The sequence below is a fragment of the Ctenocephalides felis genome, unplaced genomic scaffold (assembly GCF_003426905.1).
Source record: "Ctenocephalides felis isolate EL2017-DRISC unplaced genomic scaffold, ASM342690v1 CF-g0.4_SCAFFOLD_01170, whole genome shotgun sequence".
Classification (NCBI taxonomy): Eukaryota; Metazoa; Arthropoda; class Insecta; order Siphonaptera; family Pulicidae; genus Ctenocephalides; species Ctenocephalides felis.
The window spans coordinates 32,483,155-32,491,906 of NW_020537324.1; the positions used below are offsets into that span (position 1 = coordinate 32,483,155).

The window sequence follows — 8,752 nt, forward strand, 5'->3', positions numbered from 1 at the left end:
ATATACTGACTATCAGTGGCATATTCTAAATGGAGAGAGAAACAAAAAGGGATTGTATTCTGTCTGCTCTGACAGAAAAGCACCAGGAGGAAGGCGGCCGAACAACATTTTATTGTAAAGCATGTCCAAATCAACCAGCTAAATTGTTGAAACGTCACCTTTATAAAATGATCAAAAATAAATTAATATTATAAATGTATGTCTTTCAATGACCAAACTAACTAGTACGCAATTCAATCAAACTTTGTATGGAAATAGCATGGAAAAAAATTTGAAATTTTGTGTCATTTTTTATTGAAAAAATAAATGAATATTCGACACTCTGCAAAATTTTTGAAATTTTTTTCATGCTATTTCCATACAAAACTTTGATTGAATTGCGCACTTTCTAAAAGTTAAAAAAATATTAAGAGCTAAAATTTTCAGAGAATTGTTTTTTTATGAATTTGGAACCATTTGAGCCCTGGGAGCAAAAAAATTCGAAAATGACCATATTAAGGGTCCATATTAAGAACATACTTCGTTCATGAACACATCGGAATTTACCATGAACAATAGCGACTACTTCAGAAAGATTTCGAGCCATACCGAAAGGGTTCTAATAGCCCTCTAGTGCTTTAATTTGCTATAAAGGGACGTTTTTTTTAAAAAAACAAAACAAAACTTTCAAAAAAATGTCGGACTAAATGACTTCTACTGTATATATATATATTTCTATTAAAAAAATCTAATATATTTTGATCTGTATTTTTAAGTAAAAATAGATAGCTGTTGTTGCGGTGAAAAATGAGCTACAACTTGATATCAGGTTGTCGTAACCACGCGCTTAGAACTACCATCCCACTCTATGAAGTATATTTGGGAAGCTTTAAAATTATTAATAGAAAAATTCTTAAAGTTTTATGCTATCCAAACATAATTTCTAAGATTTTATATATTTATAAATTTGAGATATTTATAAAAGATAAGGGCTTATATCCTTAGTAATAGAACTTTTTTTTTAAAAAAAAAAAAAGATTTTTGTATGGTAAAAGATCATTGCGTTAGTATTGTATTTTGCACATGCAAATTGTTCTTTACAAATCAGGAAATTCATATGTTCGCAAAACGAAATTATTTTTCTGCTGTACACTATACATTATATACGTTAATTACCGCCTTACATATAAGTGCAATATTCTAATATTCATGTAATAAATGTAATAATAAATTCAATAAATTTCATAAGATATAAATCATTCTAAATTTTCAGAATATAAGTAATTTTAATAATCAAAAATAGTCTGAGAAGTTTATAGGCAACAATAAAGCATATAAATGATGACAAAACTAAAAGAAAATTATATATTTTTAGACCCTATGAGGGGGTCTGGTGTTGATCATGGTCAAAGCTTATGTTTAGCATGTAAATGTGAGAACTGTTTCAACTTTTCCAAATTTTTCATTTTTCAACGTCTCTAAATATTGAACAAGTTTCAAATAAAATATTCATAATCAGGTACGGATGCTACAGATTGCGAGTGCCTGGTATGGGTCATGCTGTCTCCGCTCCGAGGTGTTTCCGATTTACGCGTGTGTTGTTTTATGTTCTGGTTCGATGTCGCGTTTCACTTAAACTATTCGAATTTTGATTTGCGACCAAGACCTCCAAACGACACATAAAATTTTGTAAACAAATGCGTATTAAAAGGCCAAAATGCTCAATTCGAAATGAAACAAAATGAATTTTCACTAATTTATGAATCAAATAAAATTGAATTGCGCTTAAAATTTTCATTTTAAAATCTGTCTTTTCATATATGTCTCCTCCTAGAATAGTAAATTACTACTTTTATGAATATTTATATACTATCATATTATGGGCAGTTTTGTCCTAGGGCAGACTCATCACCTGAATGAAACTCCAACTCGATTCAGGAAAGAATTGTGTGAGACATTTCTCATTACTATTATACACCGCAGCACCCAAAATATGGACTATTTTATACTGGAAACGTATTTTTAACTTCCCGTAGGGCAAGTTATAGTAATCGCAAAAAAATCGAAAATGAAAATTTTTATATATCTTTACGTTTCAGAGGTTTCTGAACATTTTGGCACACTTTAGAAAAAATGGATGTATGTGTGTGTGTGTGTATGTATGTGCGGATACAAATTTTCGTCAATACCTTTTTGCACAACGAACTTATGGGCTGTTACCAAATACCGCGTAATAAGAAGTCCGTGTAGTCGGAGGGATGTCGGATTTTTAGCTCCGTGTAGTATGGGAACCGTGTTGTCAGAGTGCCGCGTAAAGCGAGGGCCTACTGTACTAAAACTTAATGTATATTTTTATAACTAAAAGAGTCCTCTATTTAGCATAAAATAAACTAGTTGGTATTAGTATTTTGCGTTGAGGCAAGTTACATGAACTTCCCGATATATGTAAATAATCGACTTAATCAATAAGAAATAGATTAATTTATGAGTGATTAAAAGTATTTCGAATGGATTTATTACACATAATTGAAAATGAACGAACGAATAAGTGAACTCGGAGTATTCTCTTAAAGCAAATTTTTACAAATTAATAATTTTTATAATTGAACCAGTTTGCGTAGGACTTTAATGGTTCAGTATGTTCATTAAGATCAAGTACTCTATCGTTATACCAAGTAAATCGTCTAATTTTCATTTTAGCTAACGTCAGAAAAATTACTCATTTTTTCAAACTTTGATGAATTTTTAAAAATTCAACTACTTGTCGTAAGGCCGTAATATTGCAGTAAGTCCTATAAGACCATGATATATATATAGCTAAAAAAAGTTCCATAAAAAAATATATATCGACTTAAATTTTTTTTCAAGATTTAATACAAGAAAACGGCTCGGTAGATTTTTACCTAAAACTAATCAGCATCAATCCCAACTAATATCTTTCGGACAGTTTTTGATTTTTTAAAATCGATTCGGTAGAATGAGCTTAAATGTGGACGAAAAGTTTAACACTTTTTTTTTAATTATAAAGAAACAGCTTGGCAGATCGTCGCACAAAACTGACAAACGATAGTCCTCATCGAGATACATCAAGTGGCATTTAAATTTCTGAAATCGGTTCAGACGTTTTTGAGAAAATGTCGATGAAAGATCTAATTTTGACAAATGCCAAATAAACGATACCAATATTTGCAAACTTTGACTAATTTTAAAAGTTAAACTAGTTGTCGTAGGGCCGTAATATTTTAGTATGATCTAGAAGACTATGGTATCTCTCGTCAAAAAAAATTAATAAATAATGAATTAATAAAAAATAATTTTTTTAACACTTTATTACAAGAAAACGGCCCGACCGATCTTCACCAAAAACTAATCAGCACGATTCCCAACCAATATCTTTCGAACGGTTTTTGAATTTTCAAAATCGATTTATAATTGCGTGCTAAAAAATTTTCACTTTTCTGCTATTTATAAAGAAACGTTTCGGCCAATCGTCGCACAAAACTAACAAACGATAGTCCTCATCGAGATACATGGTCCCGGATTTGATATTAAAGAGCAATTATATAAAATTTCCACTTGAAGGTTATACATTTGAAAAATAATCTCAAGCAAAAATGACCTTTCCCGGACATTGCTGCATCACATACAACCCAAACTATTAGATATACTTATCTAACATAATATAATAGTACAAAGTAATACCAAAGAAGATTGGTTAGCCACTAAACTGCCTTCTCGAAAAAAAAACACAGTTAAACCACTAACGGGAAGTTAAAAATAACCCAATGGTTGTCTTTTCTAGTTATTATTTTAATTTTACGTAATTTCAAATTAATATTTTTAACTAAAGATTCCTTAGAAAAGCTACTTTTACTGGGAAACAAATTTTTGACCTATCTTTCAAATAAAAATAGCTGTAACCAGTGGCGTCGGAACCGGAAAAAAAAACGAGCCCACCCATCAAAAATTTGGTTCCGACGCCACTGGCTGTAACAACTACTTGATATAAGGCTGTAGCCAACCACAGGTTGAACCCGAAGCCTTGTCGCCATAAGATCAGAGACCCCTTATCATCATAGATAACTCTAGATATCTTCTTATAAATTCATTATTCTCCTAATATTATTATAAATTTCACGTAATAACATTGCATACCGATTATATTACTCATTGTTTACATAGTTGTATGGCACAACGGCACATTCTAGTTTGCACAATTTATTATTCCTACAAAAACAATGTTATTTTACGATTGCTCCAGTTGCATTTCTCATATACTTTCACAGCCGTCAACATGATAAATGCAAATTAGTTTACACATTCTAATCTGCATATTTTTTCAATATAATTGTCTGCGAAGATGTATACCGGATAATATAAATTATTTCAGTTATGAAGAAAATAATAATACCAATTTCTCATAGTAGAAATGAAGAATATTTAATTTAAAAGCACTTTGATTTAGCGATAACTATTATCAAGGCAGGGACTTTTCAAATAGGTGTAAGTGGCATTTTGCCTTAAGGCAATTTTGATTAAGGCTGCACGATATGTTTAAACAAACGAAATGATCAATAAGAAATGAGATTTAGCTATTTACATAAAATTATAGCTATCTTCAACTGTTACTTCGAAGTTGAAAAATAAGGTTTTAGCTTTCACTAGAAATTAATCAAAGCGATTTCCGATTTCCAATTGATATCTTTGAAACAGATTCATAATATCTGTATAATTGCATTAACACGTGCTTAGAATTAGAACATACACGGTGTATGTCCCATTAAAAAATAAACTAGTGGAGTGTGTGGCATCGTGTCTTAAGACAAATTGCTGGAACTTCCCGTAACGTAATGAAAAATTCGAGGAATATTAGATGTTTTCAAATAGATTAATATAAATATTGTAACATTGTCTAATATCTATAAGAATTATACAAGCTGAATTGCAAAGTTGAAATTATTTGTTTAAAGTATATTACTACTTTAGCCAGAATTAAAAATTAAATCTGAATTATTTTCGATATACAAAAAAAAAATATCTAAAAAAAAAATGAAAAATTGAAACAAAAAAATTTAGAACAAAAATTTTTTTTTCAAAATCAATTATTTTGTTAAAACAAGCAGATAGTTCTTTGAATCATTTAAATCGGACGCTTAGTTCTCTCAAAAACTGCCATTTTTTGCACATTTAGCTGTGTATCTTCAAAACCGCTTGACCTGCATTTGCCAGAAACTAACCACCAATACGAACCTGGACCTCCTCGTCAATACGAATTGAATGTTTTTTGGATCATTCAAATCGGATGCTCCGATCTCTCAAAAACTCAATTTCTATTTTCTGCACTCTTTGCTCCATATCTCTGAAACGACTGGGCCTGCTTTTGCCAAAAACTAATCAGCACATCTCCCTATCAATAGGAATCGAATGTTTTTTGAAACATTCAAATCGGTTGATTCGTGCGCCCGAAAACGTGGACGAAAAATTGTATCCATATACATACATACACACACACATCCATTTTTTCTGGGGTATGCCAAAATGTTCAGAAACCTTCAAAACGTCGAGAAATGCAAAAATTTTCAATTTCGATAATTTTTGGACGATTACAATAACTTGCCCTAAGGGAAGTTAAAAATAGGTGCTGTGCCCCAGGGACAGGTTGGCAGCTGACAAGTAGAACCCGCGCGTTGCTCGCCTGGGATTTTTCTGAAATTTGCGTTAATGGTAGATTTTATGCCCAAACTGACCGTGGTAAAATATTAGAGGCCTATGAAAAGCGGTTTAATCATAAAAAATAATTAAAGTTTGCATTTTTGCAGCGCGCTGTACACATATTTATTTATTTATTTATTTATTTATTCATAAGCAAGCCGTAATCAATAATAATAGATATTATTTCAGGCTCTTGTCAATAGCATGAAGGGAGCGTTCTTTCTTATCAGCGGTTCTTATTGTGAGTTAAACTTCAACTCGATTCAGGAAAGAATAGTGTAAAAGATTTCCCGTTGCCATTTTACACCAGAGTGCCGAATTGGGCTACTTTCAATTGGAAACATATTTTTATCTATATTTTTCAAGTAAAAATTGATATCACTACTGCATGATATCAAGTTGTCCAGAGTGGGAGTTCAAATACACGATTATGTCGAAAGAAGGCAGTGCGCTTAACCGTTACCCCATGGCACACCCATGTATTATCAAACTTGGTAAATTTTTAAAATAAGCAACTTATCGCACTTCCATAATAGTTTAGAATGTAATCATCACCTTTATCAAAACCGACAAAATTTTTTTTTTGAAATTAGTTACGAAGAGACGGACCGGCCGATCTTTACCAATAACTAATCAGCACGATTTCCAACTGATATCTTTCAAACAGTTTCTGAAGTTTTAAAATCTGTTTAGACTTTTAGTTAAAACGTGGGCAGATCTTGCACTTATATGCTAATTCTGAAGAAGCGGCTCTGGCAATCTTGAAATCGGTCTAGGTTTTTTTAAGAAAACATCGATGAAAAGCCCAAATTTTACTTACACATAAATACTTTTTCTACTATTGGTCTCAAACAATTCGAGAAAACATTGGATTAGCAAGTAGGATCTTCTGATAAAAAAAACTTCTACTTTAGTAAGTTAATAATAAAAATTTCATAATAAAGGGAATATTTTTAGATTTAGTGTGTGAGAAAAACTATTATTTAAAGATATTAAATTGTATGACTACTGCTTATGGCAGTGGTTTCCAACCTTTTGGTACCGACCGAGAACGAGAAAGAGAGGGGTTTCTTATAAACTTGCGCCCCTTAATTTTTTTTAAGAATTTAATTTTATCAACTTATATTAGAAATTAATTATGAGACTACAAAATGATATGCAATGTTAAGTAAACATAAACAGAATAAATAATTATTTATTCATTCTCTTTAGGGTAAAGTTATAGTAATCGTAAAAAAATCGAAAATTAAAATTTAATATATCTTTGCGTTTCAAAGGTTACTGAAATTTTGGCATACCTTAGAAAAAATGGATGTGTGTGTGTTTGAGCGCGCGCGTGTGTATGTGTGTGAGGATACAAATTTTCGTCGATGGTTCAACCGATTTGAATAATTCAAAAACAGATTCAATTCTTATTGATAATGAGACGTGCTGATTCATTTTTAGCAAAGGCAGATCTAGCCGTTTCGGAGATACGGCGCAAAAAGTGTCAAAGACGGTATTTCAGCGTTCGATTTAAATAATTCAAAAAACATTTTACTTGAAGGGAACAACTGGTGAAAGTTTTGTAAAGGCAGGTTCAGCGTCTTCGGAGCTCCAATAAAAAATGTGAAACAAATGTGAAAACTCCGGAGCTCCAACAAATGTCCATTTGACGGTCAAAACTGAATATTAGACATATGCACATGAAATTATCAGATATTTTATAAAGATTATAAGAATAAGTACAAATTTTGTGTACATTTATATGGGTTCCGTACCAATGTTCACACTTTAGATAAATACGCGGCGCTCACGCGCTTATTTTATATTCGCCTCAAAATCAGCAATGCAATGCGATTGCTTAAAAAAATGTGCATCACTTTCAAAATAAATCAAAATATTAAAAAAAATCAAATTTTTCAAAAAAGCCATTTTTTTCAAAAAATTCAAAATTTTTGAAAAATTACAATACTTGTAATACACAATACTTACAATAATAATAGTTTTGCAAAGTTTTTTTTAATAATTTAGTTTTTGGTACGGAAAGTACCAGCAATTTGCCTTAAGACACGATGCCATGTTCCACTAGTTTTATATCATTTCAACATTTTTGGAAAAAAATAGTATTTTGGAACAGCCTCGTGCCCCCATGAGCAGGCGCGCCCCATAGGTTGGAAACCGCAGGGTTAAGGATTTTCTCAAATAACTCAAAAATCAATTATGTCATTCAATAACTTTATATTAAAATTACAAATTATACTATACAAACGGTACATGAGGAAGTTTATTCCTAAGGTCACATAAGTACCATATCTTGACAGTACATATTTTGTAAATTTTGTTTTATAGACATGTTAAAGAATATATATTTGCAATATATAATTGTAATTATAAATATTAAGTACATACATTTTATCATATATAATTTTTAACCTGTCAATCCTACAAAATTTCTTAAAATTATTGTGATTATTCACATTAAAAGTAACATTTGCACAATATAAAAATATTAATTGCAATCCAAATTACAATCATATGTACATTTAAAATAAGTATTACCTTAAAATTTGCATACTCCAGATAATTCAAGGAACCGTTTACATCATTTGCTCCATTAATTCTTAAGCCGTGTAAACAACAACCGTATGGCAATGACGATTTTTTCTACCATCAAACATATTGCACAAATATTTCAAAACACAGTAATTTATTATTATTAACACTTCACAATATAATTCACGTATTAACAAATAATATTAAAAGAATAAACTGTTATATTGTACATAAATGTATTATTACAATTCCTTCTTCAGCAAGAAGCAACGGTACGCGCTCTTGCGTTGTTGCGGTATGAAAGACGCTAAGAAACATGGCTGACTACTGTCAATTCAAAACAGTAGAGTGTGAGAAAGAATGAAAGATATGGAGGTAAATGTGAAAGAAAGAGAGGAAAATATAGCGGTGTGTTGTTCACATACCGCATGAGACAGAGTTGGACAACTTGACAAAATAAAATTTTCATATTTAACCCTTTCCACTCGGATGGCAGTGAAAAGGATTGATATAGGAAATATAAAAT

At 30.9% G+C, this 8,752-nt stretch overlaps 1 protein-coding gene across 1 annotated transcript in view; it reads right to left on the reverse strand.

Annotated features, from left to right (window-relative positions):
- The window catches only part of LOC113367100 (coiled-coil domain-containing protein 85C-like), a 26,391-nt gene extending 17,846 nt beyond the window's left edge, over window positions 1-8,545 (reverse strand). The window contains exon 1 of the mRNA XM_026608728.1: window positions 8,233-8,545. The gene's annotated coding sequence lies outside the window, so the exon portion shown is untranslated. The remainder of the gene's footprint in view (window positions 1-8,232) is intronic.
- Between the last annotated feature and the right edge of the window lie 207 nt (window positions 8,546-8,752).